This window comes from Dermochelys coriacea, chromosome 1, assembly GCF_009764565.3.
Source record: "Dermochelys coriacea isolate rDerCor1 chromosome 1, rDerCor1.pri.v4, whole genome shotgun sequence".
Taxonomy (NCBI): Eukaryota; Metazoa; Chordata; order Testudines; family Dermochelyidae; genus Dermochelys; species Dermochelys coriacea.
In genome coordinates, this window is record NC_050068.2 from 323,198,944 (window position 1) to 323,219,423 (window position 20,480).

Below are 20,480 nucleotides of genomic sequence, written 5' to 3' on the forward strand. Positions count from 1 at the left end.
CATATTTATAATAGAAAGACTCATTAAATACTTAAAGAACGAAGAATACTTGTGGCACCTTAGAGACCAACACATTTATTTGAGCATAAGCTTTTGTGGGCTAAAACCCACTTCATCGGATGCATGCAGTGGAAAATACAGTAGGAAGATTATATATATATATACACACACACACACACACACACACACACACACACACACAGAGAGAGAATATGAAACAATGGGTGTTGCCATACTCGCTATAATGACAGTGATCAGATAAGGTGAGCTATTATCAGCAGGAGAAAAAAAAAAACCTTTTGTAGTGATAATCAGGATGGTCCATTTCCAACAGTTGACAAGAAGGTGTGAGTAACAATAGGGGGAAAAATAAGCATGGGGAAATAGTTTTACTTTGTGAAATGACCCATCCACTCCCAGTCTTTATTCAAGCCTAATTTAATGGTGTCCAGTTTGCAAATTAATTCCATTTCAGCAGTTTCTCTTTGGAGTCTGTTTTTGAAGTTTTTTTGTTGAAGAATTGACTTGACTTTTAGGTCTGTAATCGAGTGGCCAGAGAAATTGAACTGTTCTCCAACTGGTTTTTGAATGTTATAATTCTTTGACATCTGATTTGTGTCCATTTATTCTTTTACGTAGAGATTGTCCAGTTTGACCAATGTACATGGCAGAGGGGCATTGCTGGCACATGATGGCATATATCACATTGGTAGATGTGCAGGTAGATGTGCAGCCTCTGATAGTGTGGCTGATGTGATTAGTCCTATGATGGTGTCCCCTGAATAGATATGTGGACAGAGTTGGCAACAGGCTTTGTTGCAAGGATAGGTTCCTGGGTTAGTGTTTTTGTTGTGTGGTGTGTGGTTGCTGTTGAGTATTTGCTTCAGGTTGGGGGGCTGTCTGTAAGCAAGGACTGGTCTGTCTCCCAAGATCTGTGAGAGTGAGAGATCATCCTTCAGGATAGGTTGTAGATCCTTGATGATGTGCTGGAGAGGTTAATAAATACCACCTTCAAAACATGAAAGTTCTGAGCTTGAAACTGTCATGATTTCTCATATCCAAACATGCCAACCTTTTTGAATACTATTATTTTTTATGCTTCTTTGATGTTTCTTACTAGCATAAATCATCATTTATTTTAATGAAGCCCTATCAAAACTGTTTGTTGTTAAAAACTCTCTCAGGTACTACCAGTCAAATCCTGTGACATGGCTGTCGTAATTCACCCCTTGAAAGTTATGGCTCGTCAGAGAAAATGTGTGTGCACGCACGCACGCATGTGATTGCTCTCATTATTATGAGGCTCCAATATCCCAAAAATCTTCAATCCATCAAGAAAAATGCCTCAGTCTTGATTTTCTCTTCTAACCCATCCTTTGGATCCTTCTTTCTGCTTTTGCCCTGTTGCAAGGTGTACACTGATGTGCCCTGCCTCATGACTTTTTCCACTGCCAAGGCACGCCTCATCCTTTTAGAACACAGCAAACTAGAAGATAAATATAGTGACAATCTTTAAAACACCAGCAAAGTGCGTGTTGGGAGACTGATGCTGATGAGACAGGACATCTCTCTGAATACTGATGGTAACATTAGAGGTATGCGCTTGTGTTTGCTCTGACCACATTATATAAAATGGAAGAGTGAAAAAAGAAAAGAAATGGGTAGAATTTTTGGCTTATATGTGTGTAACTAAAGATAAAATGTAATGGAAATGCCATCATGAACGTTTACAACATTACATGAGAAATCAGTAGTAGGCCAATTATTTTTCTTGATAACAAAAATCTCTCCTTAGTTATTAAGGTAACTCCTTTATTGGAAAGCTTTTTTTTTTTTTAAGGGGCTAATACACTCCCTTTTTATATGAATGATGTTTTCACAGAAGCTTTCTCAAAAGACTAATTATGCAGTCTACAGTGTGGTACTGAACTCTTAATATTTGTGGGTTGGAAAGGCAGTTAAGTTTCCTACCAATATTTAATTCTCGTTTTCACCATTATGTTAGGAGGTGGAAATCAGAAGCACACAATCATCTGGACACACACAGGTCAATATCACTTCCTCAGGCAAACATTACATATGAAAAAGTCATAGTGTCATAATGTTTCAAAACAGTGAATTATCAAACTCCTGTGTTTGTCATTCTAAAAACACACTCATTTTCTTCATATCGGGCCTGATCCAAAGCCTCCATGGGGTCTTTCCATACATTTAAATGGGTATGAGATCAGGCCCAAATCCAGTTTCAAGCACTTTAGTTGTGAAGGAATCCTTATATATTGTGTGCTGATTTTGATGTCCTAAAATAATTTTTTGCGACATTGTGTGGGATGAACAATCTATTAACATTTCTCATTCTCAAGTTCTTTTAGCTGATGTTATACATTTAATAAAACAGAGAATAATTGCAAAGAGACATTAGAGGAGAACCAATTCTAGAGGTTCAAAAAGCTTTGTATAAGCCAAACCTCTTCACACCAAAGTTAAATCTATTCAAGACTGCGTGGTCCCATTTTTGAAGTATGGAATTATGTTTATCCAGCTCATCCTTATACAAAAAGTTATCTATTTTCTTATTAGCATAAACAAGTTTAATAAGTCAAGATGGCTCCAAAAATAACTGCTTTTTAAGTCTACAAACATGGAAAAACATCACCATCACAAACATTTTTCACAAACTTAGGAGAAGCTGAATAGATTTAAAAGAACAAAATTTGATCACTTATTGCCATCTAGTGCTGAAACCTGAAATTACATGCAATCATTTTGCAGCTCATTATGCTTACAGGACATTATTTCTGTGTAATACAGCGCTTCATGCCGGACTATTACATAACCTTTTTTGAATTAAAGCACAGACATACAGAAAAAAATACCAAAGCATATGAAAATATATTCAGGTATTATAGTAAAGCAAGTAGACTTCTTATACTTGAATTGGCTTTTAAGTACTTAATTAAATATATGACACAGCAAGTTTGGTTTTCTGTTTGTGAGCCCTCCACTCTACAATTAAGCTCATTTGTCTGCTTTTCCCATAGTCATCTTTGGGTTGCCCATATGCATGTATTGTCCGCTTATCCTGGTCCACCTAGCCCCTCATCCAAATTCCTCTTTAAGATTCACTTCTTCCATAAGAGCCATTAAAAATAAGTCAATATTTTTTATAAAAGTTAGTGCTGTCAATTAATTGCAGTTAGCTCACACAATTAACTCAAAAAAAGTATCGCAATTTAAAAAATTAATCACAATTAATCGCAGTTTTAATCACTCTGTTTAAGAATGGAATACCAATTGAAATTTATTAAATATTTTTGGATGTTTTTCTACATTTCAAATATATTGATTTAAGTTACAACATAGAATACAAAGTGTACAGTGCTCACTTTATATTAGTATTTTTTATTAAATATTTGCACTGTAAAAGTGATAAACAACAGAAATTGTATTTTTCAATTCACCTCATAAAAGTACTGTAAACTCTTTATAGTGAAAGTGCAACTTACAAATGTAGAATTTTTTTTGTTACATAACTGCACTAAAAACAAAATAATGTAAAACTTTAGAGCCTACAAGTCCATTCAGGCTTACTTCTTAATCAGCCAATCACTAAGACAAACAAGTTGTTGACATTTATGGGAAATAACGCTGCCTGCTTCTTATTTACAATGTCACCTGAAAGTGAAAACAGGTGTTCACATGGCACTTTTGTAGCCAGCATTGCAAGGTATTTACATGCCATGCTAAACATTCGTATGCTCTGTCATGCTTTGGCCACCATTCCAGAGCACATGCTTCCATGCTGCTAATGTTAGTTAAAAAAAACAAATGCGTTAATTAACTTTGTGACTGAACTCCTTGGCGGAGAATTGTCTGTTTTACCCACATTCTGCCATATATTTCATGTTGTAGCAGTCTCGGATGATGACCCAGCACATGTTGTTCGTTTTAAGAACACTTTCACTGCAGATTTGACAAAATGCAAAGAAGGTGCCAATGTGAGATTTCTAAAGATAGCTACAGCACTCGACCCCAGGTTTAAGAATCGAGTTCCTTCCAAAATCTGAGAGGGATGCAGTTTGGTGCATGCTTTCAGAAGTTTTAAAAGAGCAACACACTGATGCGAAAACTACGGATCCCGAACCACCAAAAAAGAAAATCAACCTTCTGCTGGTGGCATCTGACTCAGATGATGAAAGTGAACATGCGTTGGTCTGCACTCCTTTGGATCATTATTGAGCAGAAGCTGTCATCAGCATAGTCGCATGGCCTCTGGAATGGTGGTTGAAGCATGAAGGGACATATGAATCTTTACCAGATCTGGCATGTAAATATCTTGTGACGCCGGATACAAGAGTGCCATGAGAACACCTGTTCCCACTTTCAGGTGACATTGTAAACAAGAAGCGGGCAGCATTATTTACTGTAAATCTAAGTAAAATTGTTTGTCTGAGTGATTGGATGAACAAGACGTAGGACTGAGTGGACTTGTAGGCTGTAAAGTTTTTTACGTTTTATTTTTGAATGCAGTTATTTTTGTACTTAATTACACATTTGTAAGTTCAACTTTCATAATAAAAAGATTGCATTACAGTACTTGTATGAGGTGAATTGAAAAATACTATTTCTTGTTTTTTACAGTGCAAATATTTGTAATAAAAATAGAATGAGCACTGTACACTTTGTATTCTGTGTGGTAATTGAAATCAATATACTTTAAAATGTAGAAAACATCCAAAAATATTTAAATAAATGGTATTCTATTCTTGTTTAACAGCCCGATTAATTATGTGATTATTCAGGATTAATTTTTTAAAATTGCTTGACAGCCCTAATAAAAATTGTTTAAAGGACTTGAGTACTAAAGATGGGTACATTCTTATGCAGACTAGTGATGCGATTTGTTGTTGTTCTTTACACATTCCCCATCTTCACTTTCTATATACCCCATTATGAATTTTTAGAGGTACTTGCTCCACCCCACAGAGATCAAACTTGTCCTCCCTTAAGAAGGGTACTGCAGCCAGCAGCAAAGCATGGGAAACCACAAATGGTGCTGCTTACTTGGCCCTGAACAGCCACTCATGTCCTACTTTTACAAAACACTTACCATTGAGCTAGTTCATTTGGTAAGCAAGGCCCACCCAGAAGCTATCTGCAGCCCATCACTTAGTAACTTAGCACCTTCCACATAAAATCCATAGCTGTAGCCGGGGTGAATTTGATTTAAATCATTAGTCAGGAAGACTCGATTTAATCATGGATTTCTACATAAAAGTGCATTCTTGTTGGTTGTTATAACCTTAATACATATTCTTCACAAATCAAAGATAGATGTAGGTTTCATTTTTAGAAGGTACACACTATACATTTTTAAGTGATTTATTTTGAAAACTTTTCAGATTAGTTTTACAGCTCTTTCAGAAAATTAAAGATTGTTTGGTTATTTCATTTACCAAAGGTAATTGAAGCAGATATTTATGAAGACATTGGGAGGTGAACTATCTCCAATTCAACAGGTTAATCATTAATATTTGGAGGATTTTCTTGCCATGCTGTATTAGGAGGAGAACATCACCAGACAGACATTTAAATTGTTTTATTTAACTAAAACAACAACATTATGTATTCTGGATTTTTTTCTTCAACAGCAAACATATAATGTTTTAACAAAACAAGCATATGAATTTTTTAATTTAGTTAAACATTCAAGTTTTTTAAAATCAGGTTTGTTTTTGTTAAAATTGTTTTTAACTAAAATAGTTAAATGAAATATTTAAAAAAAAACAAAAAACAAAAATTTAATCGATTGTGTCAGCCAGGTCAACATGAGAAACTTAAAATATTGGCTTCTGCAGCTAACTCAGTTGTCTTTACCTTCATTTTCCTGTTTGTTCAGAATCTGGAAAAGAAAAACAAGCTTTCCTGCTTTTTCAGGTCCCAAACGATTTCTCAATTTGGAATGAATTAGTCCAAAGGAAGAAAATATTCTTTCTACACCAGCAGAAGAAGCTACTGCTGCTAAAAGTGAGATTATCACTTCAACAGTCTCTGAATCCAAGTGCTTAAGTGACTTCCACCAATTCACTGCTGTGACTTTCTTTAAAATATCATCAGCAAACATCTATTTCTTGAATGGTTCACCCTTCGCTCTGAAGTTTATTATAGTTGGCATTATAGAGGGATAATTGGTGGATGCCCATGTCATAGCCAACTCTTCTTCTTCAGCAATTAAGGTTTGACCCTGGTATCGAGTATTGAGACTATTTGCAAGAAAATGAGGTGGAGATAGTATTTGTCCCATTTGTTTTTTTTTTTAATGCTTCTAATTTAACTCTGTCATTGCATATTTCTCTTCTTAAGATCTCACTCAGTTCCTTCCAAATTTCAACATTGTCAGCAATAAAACAGCTATTTCCCTGCATTTTGTTCAAGGCTATCGAAATAGGCTTCAGGGTACTCAGCATGTGTTCAACATTTCTCTTAAGCCCAATGTTGAGAACTTTGGCTGTGACAGTGTCCTCTATTTTTTCATGATTTTGTTCACAAACTGTCATCAGATTAGGCCAGTTCTTGATATAGTGCTCAAAACAGTCCACTCCTGAGTTCCATCGCACATCTTGTGGGAGAGTTAGCTTGGTTCCTCCCACTTTTTTCAGAGCAGCTGCTGCAAAGTGGTTGTTACGGAAGTATTTTGCAATTTCAACAACTTTAGCCTTATTTCTGGAACACCGAAGTCTTTGGCTAGGAGGTGTATCAAATGAGCACTGCAACCGTATGTTATTAGCTTGGGTCTCTCTTCTAAATAATTTCTTCTCATCTTGGATACATTTGCAGCATTGTCTGTGACCAAGCTGTATACTAGACATTTGATTTTTTTTCACAGTTTGTTATAGCTTTTACTGCTACTTCTTGTAAGTATTCTGCTGTGTGTGCATTTCCTGATGTATCAATTGTTTCTGAAGGAAGACAGTTCCTTCTTCTGTTGTCACCAAGCACATACAACAGGATCATTGTGGACATAGCTCCACCCATCAAGACTCAGGTTAACAATTTTATGCTCTAGACCTTTTGCACACAGCTCAATTTCTCTTTCATACACTTTATCCAGCAATTTGCCTGCGACATCTGCTCAGTTGGGTGGACTGTATCCTGGTCTTAATGACTGAACCATGTTAATGAAGTATGGGTTCTCAATCATACGGAAAGGAGAGTTTGTTGCATAAACAAACTGGACAATTTTTTCATAAATTACCTCTTTTGTAATCTGCTGGTTCTTATTACAAATGTAGCTGTGGTTGTTTCTGGGTGATGGAGGGGTTTTTTATTTTTTGCTACAGGTGATATACTGTGGCTATGTGACATACATGATGTGACAAACACTATCATTGGCAGATAACTCTGAAACTATAGAAAATGATGGTGATCTTGAAGATGAATAGTCTTCAGAATCCTGTATGTTGAGGATGGATTCTCCTAAACAAAAAAAGTCGATGCAGTTATTTAATTATTACTATACTGCTCATTTAGTATTACTCATTGCATTCACTGACACTCAGTACTACTTTAAAGGTGAAATTGTAAAAGGAAGATCTGCCTATTTTAGCTATTTATTTTTTATCACAACTGCATCTAAAATGATAGTACCACAGAGTAACAACTATATTTTTTGCTCAAACATGAGAATTCAAGAATAGTCCAGAAGGAAGACAGGCAGTCCTTAAGAAAGAAGTATGAAATAAGAAAGTTTACCAACCTGAAGATCCTGCATGTTCAGACATGTTCTTTCATCATCTTCAATGCAGCTTCTTCCTGAGAAGGAACACTTCTCATGATGTTGTTTCATTTGGGCAACCAGACCTTGCATTTCTTAGTTGCACTGTTTACATTTTGCATGCATGCCTGTCTTACCCACAGATAGAGGAACTTCATTAAAATATTCCCAAACTGGGTCTCTTTTATGGCCTGCTGCCATTATAAGTTTTCCCTTCTAGTGAGAGAACGGTATGGTAGATCTCAAATCAACGAAGGCTACACTCAGAAAGACCTCAAGACTTCTGGAATATGCTGCTCAAACAATTTCACTTTTGTTTCTACTGCCTGTCCCTCCCTTCTCACATTTATCTCCAGACTTCTCTTTGTCCAGATCTATTCCACCCCCCAACAATCTTCTATTCATTGAACTTTTGCACTTTTAAAGAGAGGTAAGAGATTGACTCTGTGTACACAACTTTGGAGAGGGACAATAGGATTGAGGTCTGTTATTTCTCACCTCTATATATTTATTTATTTTAAAACATTTTTGCTGTTAACAAACATGTTATCTCTGGAGACACAAATCCACAGTTTGAGAACTGCAATACTAAGCATCTCTGATGGTATCGTCTAATCTGAGCATTACATCCCATTGGATAGAAAGGTTGACCTAAATAATCTATACAGAAGCCTCTGGAACCCCATGAGATTGGGTCCCTAATCCATGAACTATTGGAACTTATTTACAAAACTTTTCTTAAACATTACATGAATATATTGCCTCATACTATAGAATTAGAATTTATAATCCCTATTCCATGATGAGATATCTTTGAGCTACAATGTATCTATCTTTAGATAGGTTTTTTTTCCCTCAAAAATCCGATTTAAATTAAAAAAAATCCATTTTTAATTTTTTTTTTAAAAATCATTGATTTTTATCCACCCTGGCCATAGCACAATCCCAAGTGCACCTCATGGAGCCTCTGAGCACAGGTGCCGTCTTCCTCTAGGCCCCAGGGGTGCTCAACCCCTTGCTCTGCCCCCCCCGATCCACCCCCTGCCCCAAACCCCCATCCCTACCTCTTTCTGCCCCTGATCCACTCTAGGCCCTGCTCCAACCCCACCCCTTCCCTCCAAGCCCCCACTGGCATCTTACCTCTTCCTGCCCAGTTCCACCCCCTCCTCCGAGCGCACCCTGTCCCCGCTCTGCCCTCTCCCCCTGCCCCCCCCCAGTGCCTCCTGCATGCCACGAAACAGCTAATAGCAGCAGGCAGAAGGCGCTGGAAGGAGTTGATCCACGGGGCTGCCAGTGGACGGGAGGCACAGGGGAGGAGCTGACTGCTGGTGGATGCTAAGTGCTCACTAATTTTTTTCCGTGAGTGCTCCAGTCCTGGAGCACCCACAGAGTCGGAACTTATGCCTCTGAGTGAGAAGTTTTCCTTCAGTGACAGGGGAAAAGAGTTTGAAAATAGTTCTGCCTTGGGAGCAGAAGCCCCTATAATTGGGCAGTAAAGCAGTCTTTAGTCCAGAAGGACTGACCTTAGATTGCACTGAACTGTTCTTGGAAGGTCTTGCTCTTCTGTGTGGCTGGCCAACTTCATGCTGTGAGCCACTAGGGAAGAGCATCCGTACACCATGAAATGGGAGTGCCTCCGCTGGCTGGGCATGCTGGAAAGCAAGTTAACTATGCTGCAGCCAGAGGAGATAAGTAAAGGTGGGCAGGACACTGCTGGCAGAGCTGCACTGTGACCCAGACCCAGTTATGAGTTGTCTTTGCTCCAAAGCCTGCAAGCAGGGAAGGCTGTCCCCATGTGTTGCCCCACAGTAAATCATATCTTTCCTGGAGATTATTCCAGGTGCAGTGTGACGGGATCCCCGGGGTACTGCTGTGCCCTCTTAACTCTCCACCTGGGCTATCTCTCACAATGCTTTGCTAGTGACAAGCAGCAAACCCCCTCCGAGCACTATCATCATTCAGCACAACTGCATGTGGAGCCCCACATCCAGCCAAATGGCATGAATGCTCCCTGAGCCACTCACGAATCACCCAGAGAAAGGCATCAGCCAAATTCCCCCCAGCTCCCCAGACTTGCACCCCAGAACTGTACTGTCTTGCCCTGGTCAGAAGCCTGACCAGTGTAAGTTCATTACCTAGTATACCCCTTCCTTGGTGTAGAGAGGACACACATGAGCCTTTGTAAACTGAGCTGAGATTTCCCAAGCACTTCAAGCAAAACATGCTGTTTTAGGTAAAATATAAAAACAGATATAATCACTTAAAATCCATCTTTCTGTAGTTAATAAAAGTGGTAGGTGCAAAAGGTCAGAGATAGTTATCAAAGAAAATAAAAGGTAAGCACACAGGCTAAATCTTAAACCTTGTTAGACTAGGCAGTATTTGGATCAAGCAGTTTTTTTCACCCACTAGCTGATACAGTTCTTAATACACAGGCTTCCCCTTTAAACCTGGGACCAGTCTCCACAGTTCTTTGTCTTCCCAGCATTCTTCTTGCTTCCAGTGTAGGTGGGGGAAGAGAAAGGCCAAAGTGGGATGCCACTGTCCCCTTTTACATCCATATTTTACATCCATATTTTACATCCTCAGTCCATGTGCCTGGAAGACATGAGCTCAGGCATGTCTGGTTGGCCTTGCTGAATCACAGGGTTGAACAAGCCCCCTGGTGTGGTCTTGTGCAACTGAGTCACAGAGTTGAGCAGTTCCCATTGTGTGGTGCTTGTGGAACTGTCATTGAATTGTAAATCCCTTTTTTACTATTCCCCTGCTGGTCAATGGCTGGTGATGATCATTTAATGCTCGCCTAGGTGTTGATCACCTCCTTTGTCGTTACCACTGGAGAACAAGCACTGGGTGACTTCCAAACTCACAACATATTTCACTAACAACCATACAGCAAAAGCTTGTAACTTAATAAACCTTAATGATATACATATTTTGACAGAACAACGGGTTTCAGCAGATCATGACCTTTCATACAATAGCCTACATGGCACGTTTTGTATAAAATACATCATAATTATATGAGGGGGTGAATATGGGAGTTCCAGGGTGCTGTTTTGAGCTACAGGGTGCCACATACAGCTTCAGGGGAAGGCCAGATACAGGACAAGTGCCCAGCAGGTAATGTAGAACTCCAGCAGCCAACGCCAAGGCTGCCATGCCTACCAAGTGATGTATCCACTGAGTGCATTTGGGCTGCAGGCACCAGCAATTGGATGAAAAGAAGGCTGTCTCTCCACAGCCCCATACAAGAGTGGACCCAGCACTGATAAACACAGGAACTTCCCCATCCCCAGAGCTGAATGGCATTTCTTCTGCTGTCCTTGCACCCCTAGTGGATGGGGCCCAGCTCAGTACTTTCCTGCTGGGGGTGGCATTTGGAGGTCTACCAAGGGACTTGCTACCTCTCCCTGCCACCTACTATCAGAGATTCACTCTGAATCAGACCATTCCTAATTTGCACAGTCTATACAATTTGAGGTCACTACTCTCTCTCTGAATTGTTTTTTTACATCAATGCCACTCCCCTATATTTCCCCATAGTGAGTATATGTGCCTTTATAGATGCCTGCACAGAAGCATACAGTATTATATTTAGACTTCATAAGAGGGTTCAGGTTTGTAGACTGGGGCTGACAATTACAAATATACTCAAGAGGGCTCCCCGTTATGTGTCCTTTGAAGTAGAGAAGAGGTCTGAGGACTGAGGCTGGGTATGCCAGCTTTATTTTCTTTCATGGAATTCAAAACCTGTCACTTGAAACCAAAATACAGTATTGAAAAATATACTTAAGTCTGGAAAGATGTGTTAGAATCTTTTTTTTTAAAAGTCACCCCCACATTTATTGCATGAATAGAAAACTACAGAGCCAAGTAGGATCTTCCCAAAGGTTGTATTTTTAAAGGCATTAATAACAAACTGTCCAATCACAGTTTCTGATCACTGTCTGATTTGTGAACAAATTTTTGTGTTATGAAAAATTGCATACATCTTAACTGTGGGTCATAGAGTTTAAGGCAAGAAGGGAATACTCACTCATTTAGTCTATCTATATATCACAGGGCACCAACACCACCCAGTCACCACGCACTAAACGCAACAACCAAAATTAGACCAAAGTATTACAACGCACAGGAGACTAGACTATTATATGCCACAGAGAACAGGTGCGACCACGGTGCACTGTGTCCAAGGGCTCCAAAATGGTAGGGATATTTGCCCTCCCAACTCTTTGCAGGGGGCTGTTCCAGAACCTCACCCCTGTTGATGGTCAGAAACCTAATTTTCAGCCTGAATTTGCACATTGGCAGTTTATATCCATTTGTTCTTGCGCTAACCAGGGCCAGATTAACTCTCCTGTGGGCCCAGGGCTATTAGATTTTGTGGGGCCCCTGTATACAAGTCTTTTTCCTTATTTAAAACAAAATGATCACAATTATGGCATCAAGGCGATTAATGCTATACTGAACTTGCCTTTTAAACAACATAAAACTGTTCTGTGGTTACATTTTAGTCTTAAAACATGTAGAATATAGTCAAGTTAATTCAAAATAGCCTACTTCTTACCTTATGACAGCTCTTATATTAGTTTCTTTCTGGGCGGGAGTGCGGATGCAGGAGGGGGCTCCAGGCAGGGGCAAAGTGTTGAGGTGCAGGCTCTGGGAGGGAGTTTGGTGCAGGAAGTGATTCTGACCTGGGGCAGGGAGTTGGAGTGCAGGAGGGAGTGCGAGCAGGGCTGGATTAAAACAGGGGTTTTAGGGGCTGCAGCCTAGGGCCCTGGGCTAAGGGGGCCCCTGCAAAAATAAATCCAAAATTATATACAATTCAGTGGTCACCAACCTGCTGATCATGAGTGACTGGTCGATCCTGAAGCCTCTGCCAGTGGATCGTGATCTCTGGGCTGCTAAAAGTCCAGTGGCGCAGCTGGGTCCACACTGCTCCTCAAAGCGGCCAGCTGCTGACGCATCTCTGCAGCCCCTGGTGGGGGTAGGCAGCTCTGCTCGCTGCCCCTGCTCCCAGCACTGTCCCACAGCTCCCCTTGGCCAGGAACCAGCCAATGGGAGCTGCAGGGGCAGTGCTTGCAGGCACAGGCAGTGCATGGAGACACGCTGTCCCCCTACCCTCAGGGGTGCGCAGAGACATGCCAGCAGCTGGCTGCTTCCAGAAGCAGTGTGGGACTATGGCAAGCAGACTGAGCCCTGCTGCGCCACCGACTGGGAGCTGCCTGTGGTAAGCGCCTCCTGGCCGGAGCCTGCACCTTGCACCCCCCTTGGTTTCCCCAGTCCTGAAGCGCAGCAATTCTAAAATGAGAGCTGCTCTGACAGTTAACAAGTGAGCGGCAATAGCTCTGTGGAAGCTTGCAACGCCAGACTGCTACCCATCAGTGGGAAACCAATTTGGATTGGGTAAATCTACCGTGGGGTCTGCTGTGATCCAAATTGCCAGGGCAATCAATAGACTTCTGCTAAAGTGACTCTGGGCAATGAGCAGGATATAGTGGATGGTTTTGCTGTGATGGGGTTCCCTAACTGTGGTGGGATGATAAACGTAACGCATAGCCCTATCTTGGCCACACCATCTTGCCAAAGAGTACATAAATTAAAAAGGGGTACTTCTCAATGGTGTTGCAAGCACTAGTGGATCACGGGGGTATCAACCGACATCAACATGGGATTGTCGGGAAAGGTGCATGATGCACGCATCTTTAGGAACTCCAATCTGTTCAGAAAACTGCAAGCAGAAACTTCCTTTCCAGACTGAAAAATAAACATTGATGTTGAAACGCCAATCGTGATCCTAGGAGACCTAGTCTACCCCTTGCTCCCATGGCTCATGAAGCCATACACCGGCAACCTGGACAGCAGTAATTAGACTATACCATAGACAGAGCAAGTCAGAATGGTGGTGTAATGCACCTTTGGACTTTTAAAAGCCCACTGGCGTAGTTTACTTACTATGTTAGACCACAGTGAAAGCAATATCCCCACTGCTGTTGCTGGGTGCTCCATAATATCTGTGAAACAAAGGGAGAAAAGTTTCCGGCAGCGTGGGGGGTGGAGGCAGATTGCCTGGCAGCCAATTTTGAGAAGTCAGACACCAGGGCAATAAGAGCACATGGAGGCGCGCTGCATCTCCGTGAGGCTTTGAAAACTAGTTGACTCAATGTCCCACAGCAATGTGGCACATACATGTATTGTTCCTTACCTAGCTGTCCCCTTCATTGCATGTACTCCCCCGTAAACTACACCCCCCCAACCATTGTGTGCTGAATGAATAAAGAGTCTTTTCTCCTCAATCCATTATTTATTATGCTCACAAACACAGACAGAGCAAAGAAAAGTAAGATAAGCTGGGGCAAAAGGGCTGATAACACTGGGGCGACTGGGGGGGAGGGGCAGGGGACGGGAAAGAGACAGGGACAGCTTGCTTACAATTGCACTGCTATAAAATCAAAGGTGTGAGAATGGGTGCCTTCTGGTCCTTGTACCCTCCGCTGGAGTTGAGTGCAAGGGATACCGGACTCTCTCTCTCTGTCCCCACTCCCCCCATCCTAGAACGTCTGGGAGAGGAGGATGGGGAACTTGGCGAAGATGGCAGTAGGTCCAGCATAGGCTGCAGGGGGACTCTAGCATCCAGCTTCCTTTCTTGAACCTTAACCAGACACCCCAGCATGTCTGTTTGCTCCCTCATAATCTGCACTCTCTCATCCTGCATGTCACGCTCATGTTCCCTGCATGCTCTTCTGTCCTCCCGGTCATTGTGCAGGCTCTTAGACAGTGCAATCCTCCATTCGCTGAGCTCCATCTTGTCATTCTCAGAGGCACTCATTAACTCACTGAACATGTCCTCCCAAGTCTTCTTTTTCTGACTTCTAATCTGGGAAAGTCTCTGTCCCAGTGTGGCGGATGTGCCTATGGACAAAGTTTTAGCTGCAAAGAATACAAGGCACAAGGGTAGCATTGACAGTGCATACATTGTTTCTGGTGCAAGGTTAAATCTTTTTATAAAAGAAACACCCCTCAATGCACTTCCCTGCAAGCCACGACTTAAGCAGAACCACTGGCTACTGCAAGAGTTGGTTTGCTGCTACAGCCATGATGAGTAAGACCACGAGGCATGGGTGAGAGGGCTTGTGCTGCAGCTTTTGTTAAGACATCCCTTCGGATCAGTGGTTGCAGCCTCAGGACAACTGCCTTTTCCACAGCAACCCAGATGGTACTTGAGGGCAGGCACGTGTAAAGTGTAAAGCCCCACGAATAGTTTGTTTGTTACCAAAGCAGGTTGGGATGGAAGGGAGATGAACAGGAAGCGTCGGCCCCCCCCCTTTTTAAAATTCTGGCTGCAATACGTGGGATCCCTTACAACCACAACCAGGGCACGCTCAGGAAAAGAAAGTTACTCATCTTGTACAGTAATGGAGGTTCTTTGAGATGTGTGTCCCTGTGGGTGCTCCACGTTAGGTGTCGTTGCACCCCTGCGCTCATAGCTGGAGATTTAAGGTAGCAGTGCCTGGTTGGGTCGCACATGCACAGTGCTGCTGCTTCAGGCAGTTAACCAGCGCTGTGTGGCCCATCCACCCCCACTCCCTTCTCTGCTGCAGAGACTGTGTTTGACAGAACTCCGAAGCAGAGGGGAGGAAGAGGGAGGGTAGTGGAGCCCCCACAGGAACACACATCTCAAAGAACCTCCGTTACTGCACAAGGTGAGTAACTTTCTTTTCCTGAGCGTGCCCTGGTTGTGGTTGTAAGGGATCCCACGTATTGCAGCCATAATTTTAAAAAGGGGGGGGCCGACACAAGGTGAGGAACTTTCTCTTCTTCTTCGAGTGGTGTCCCTGTGGGTGGTCCACTTTATTTCAGGAAGGAGGGGGCTTTGGAGTTGAAGTCGTAACAGATGAAAGTACCATGTGACCAAACAGGACATCAGAAGATGTGTGTTGTTGTAACACATAGTGTTGTGTAAAAGTCTGCAGTGAGATCCAGGTTGCGATCCTACAGATTTCCACAATAGGGATGTTGTTGAGAAAACCTAGGGAGGTTGACAGACTCCTAGTAGAATGAGTATAGATCCCTGTAGGGGGTTGTTATTCTTACTGCAGGTAGCAGAGTTTGATACAGTCTGATATCCATTTGGATAGGTGTTGTTTGGAAATAGAGGGTCCTTTCGATAGTTCAGGATGGACAAATAATTTTGGAGACATGAGAAAATATTTTGTTCTATCGATATAAAAGGCAAGAGCCCTGTGGATGTCCAGGGAATGTAGTCTGGATTGTTTACAGTCTATATGTGGTTTTGGAAAAAATGTAGGTACGTATATAGGTTGGTTAAGGTGGAAGGATGAAGCCACCTTAGGCAGAAACTTGGGGTGGGCTCTAAGATACACAAATCCTTTTTAAAGATAAAATATAGGGTGGGTCCATCATGAGAGCAGCTAGTTCTCCAACCTGTCTGGCAGATGTGATGGCCACCAGAAACACAACCTTCATAGAGAGGAGTAGTAACGAGCTTGTAGCCATGGGCTTGAAAGGGGGCCCAGTGAGCATGTGGAAAACTAGGTGGAGGTCCCATGGTGGAGCGGGTTTTCTCACTTCCAAATAGGAGTTGGAGGGGCCCTTTAGGAAGCGTTTAGTGATGGGATGAGTGAAAAGAGAGAATCTGTCAACTTTATGATGAAAAGTCGTGATGGCTGACAGGTGTATGTGGATGGAACTCATGGAGAGTCCCATTTAAGTTCCAGTAGATAGTCTAAAATAAGAGGCAAAGAAGCTGACACAGGTGCAGTCCATTTGCGGTGACACCATAATTCAAATAGTTTCCACTTATGTCCATGTGTGTGTCGGGTAGTTGCCATACGGCTGTTTAATATTATGTTTTTGAACTCCGGTGAAGCATGTCCTTTCAGATCCTGAGAGCCATGTAGTAACTAATCTTTAAGATGAAGTTTTTGGGAATCTGGATGGATGATGCAGCCTGCATAGAATCATAGAATATCAGGGTTGGAAGTGACCTCAAGAGGTCATCTAGTCTAACCCCCTGCTCAAAGCAGGGCCAATCCCCAACTAAGCCTGACCTTAAAAACCTCTAAGGAAGGAGATTCCACCACCTCTCTAGGTAACCCATTCCAGTGCTTCACCACCCTCCTAGTGAAAAAGTTTTTCCTAAAACATCCTGTGATAGAAGCAGAGGCAGAAGTGGGAGTGTTGTCGGGGACAGAACGACATGTGGAGAAGGTAAGGGTACCACGTTCGTCATGTCCATGTGGGAGCTAGGAGGATCACTCTGGATCCATCTTGTTTCATCTTGTGAAGTACACAGGCTAAGAGGGAGGGTGGGGGGAATGCGTACAGAAGCGGGGCATTCCACTTGAGGAAGGCGTTGCCCAGAGAGTGTCAACCAGGTCCTGCTCTGGAGCAGAATTGGGGGCATTTGGAGTTTGTATGGTGGCGAACAAGTCTATCATTGGGAACCTCCACATCTGGAAAATATCTCAGATGACCTGTGTGTTCAGCTCCCATTCGTGGTCTTGGTAAAACTTCCTGTTCAAGGCATCTGTTGTGTTGTTCTGGCAGCCAGGTAGGTATGAAGCTATAAGATGGACATTATGTTTGAAGCACCGTTGCCAAAGGTGCATAGTTTCTGCACACAGGGAGTGTGACCATGCTCCCCCTTGTCTGTCTATGTAGAACATAGTGGCTACATTGTCCATGAGGAGCTGTAGCGTTTTGTTTTGGATTAGCAGCAGGAAATGGGAACAAGCATTTCAAACCGCTCATGGTTCCAGGAGGTTGATATGAAGCTGGGACTCCACCGCAGACCAGCGGGCTTGTATTGAATATGCCTATAGATGTGCCCCCCAACCTAGAAGGGATGCGTTCACGGTGATGATGAGCACTGGTGGATTCTGTAGAAGTGGCAGCCTTTGCCAACTTTTTCTGGATCGGTCCACCATAGCAGGGAGTCGTTGACTGCACTGGGCATGGTGAGGAGTTTGTTTATGCTTCGCTGTGAGGGGGAGGGGGAATAATTTGTGTGCAGCCAGGCTAGAAGGCGCATGTGTAGCCTTGCATGTTGGACGACGAAGGTTGTGGCTACCATGTCGCCTCACAGCTATAAGCAAGTTCTGGCAAGTTCCTGCGGGCTGTTCCGCACTGATAAGTTTAAGGGGCTTAGAGTCAGACAGTGTTTTGTTGGGAGGGAGGCAGTTGCTTCGAGGGAATCGAGATCCGCTCCAATGAATTCCAGATGTTGGACAGGTGTTAGTGTGGACTTTGTAAGTTTATTTGAAGTCCTAAGGAGGTAAATGGATGTATCCCACATTGGGTGGAATCTATGGCTGCCTGCAGTGTTGGTGCTTTTAGGAGGCAGTCATCCAGCTATGGGAATATCATTATTCCCTCTCCGCATAGGTAGGCCGCTACTACGGTGAGTACTTTGAAAAATACCCGCAGTGCAGTAGAAAGGTCAAAGGGTAGAACCTTGTACCGAAAGTGGTCCTGTGCTATTGTAAAGCGCAGAAATTTCTGATGTGAAGGATGGATAGATATATGAAAATATGCGGCCTGTAGACCCTTCAAGATGTGCACTGATGTGTCTGTTTTGTCCACGAAGAGTTTGGTGCCCTCGAAGGGTATAAGTCTTCTACAGTAGACTGTACTGGCTTTGGGAAACTGGAAAGATGGAACCAGGAGGCTCAGGTTTATAAATTCTGAGAGACTTGCATAATTTTTGTGATTGTACTTGGCCAGTAGGGCCTCATAGTTGGCAATTCTCAATTGTAATGTCGCTGCTGAGTATGCTTTACGGCCAAATAGGTAGAGTCATTTCCAGTCTTTATCATACAGGGAGTTCCTACAGTACTGCTGCTGTCAAAGGTTCCTTCCCCACTCTGAACGCTAGGGTACAGATGTGGGGACCTGCATGAAAACCTCCAAGCTTACTTTTACCAGCTTAGGTTAAAACTTCCCCAAGGTACAAACTATTTTACCTTTTGCCCTTTGACTTTCGCTGCCACCACCAAACATCTAACTGGGTTTTTTTAATTAGGAAAGAGCTGTTTGGAAACATCTTTCCCCCTAAAATCCTCACCAAAACCTTGCACCCCTCTTCCTGGGGAAAGTTTGGTAAAAATCCTCACCAATTTGCATAGGTGACCACAGACCCAAACCTTTGGATCTTAAGAACAATGAAAAAGCATTCAGTTTCTTAAAAGAAGAATTTTAATAGAAGAAAAAGTAAAAAGAATCACCTCTGTAAAATCAGGATGGTAAATACCTTTCAGGGTAATTAGATTCAAAACATAGAGAATCCCTCTAGGCAAAACCTTAAGTTACAAAAAGACACAAAAACAGGAATATCCATTCCATTCAGCACAGCTTATTTTCTCAGCCATTTAAAGAAATCATAATCTAACGCACATCTAGCTAGATTACTTACTAAATTCTAAGACTCCATTCCTGTTCTGTCCCAGGCAAAAGCATCACACAGACAGACCCAGACCCTTTGTTTCTCCCCACCTCCAGCTTTGAAAGTATCTTTGAAAGTCTCCTCATTGGTCATTTTGGTCAGGTGCCAGGGGGCTTAACCTAGCTTCTTAACCCTTGACAGGTGAAAATGGCTTTTTCTCTGGCCAGGAGGGATTTTAAAGGTGTTTACCCTTCCCTTTATATTTATGACAGTTGCTTACCCTGTTTGTTCACTGCATCAATAACCAGTGAATTCGGTGTTGGGTGTGAGAAAAGGAATTCAGTACCTTTGGCTGGCATGTAATATTTCTTATCAGACCTTTTACATGTGGTTGGAATCGCTGCTGGGGTTTGACAAAGCAACATCACGGGGTCCATAATTGCCTCATTCATGGGGAGGGCAATTTTGGATGAGGTGGATGTGTGTAGTATGTCCACCAGTTTGTGGCAAGATTCCTGGACCTCTTCCAGAGAGATGTCTAGGGAAGTGGCCACTGTCTTGTAAGGTTCCTGAAATTGCATGAACTCGTCCCCAGTGGTGGGAGGTGAAGGCATAATCGTGTCAGCCAATGAGGATGACAATTGAATGTCAGGTGGTTCGTCTGGGTCTGAGAATTGCTCCTGTCCTTCAGACCCATGTTCAGAGACAGCAGAAGGTGCCTTGGATGACAATATGGGTGGCTGAGGTGCCCCAGTTAGGAGCAGAGTGGTGGGTACTACTACTGCCAGTTGTTTCTGTTGTGGATATGGAGCCCATGGCTGCAAGAATGGCCATTGCAGTTGAAAGGGCATCATGGGCATCCAGGGTTGGCTGTACCAGGCTTGATTTGTAAAGTTTACATGGAAACCCATGCTTTGTGGGGCCTATGTACCAGGTGTAGCCACAGGAAGAAAAAACTGGGGCGGGTGCCCTATAGTCTCCTCTTTATTGTCCTCCCCACTAAAAAATTGTGTGAAAACTGTAGACAATTGGATTGGCTAAGTACCGCGTGAACCGTGGTACTGTTGGTGCCGAAGAGAGGAGACTGGGGCACCAATGATATAGATAAGTCTGTATGATAGAGGAACTGCTGTGAAGTGCCCAGTTCCAGTGGAATGAGGGAACTCGGTACCGTGTGCTGGAGTGAGCTTATGGGAACAGGTGTGTGGCTGGAATGCACAGTGCATTCAGTAGGTGGCAGCATTAGAACAGGGATGCTCAGTACCGATGGTTGGTTTGTTGTCGTCGGTGCGGCAGCAT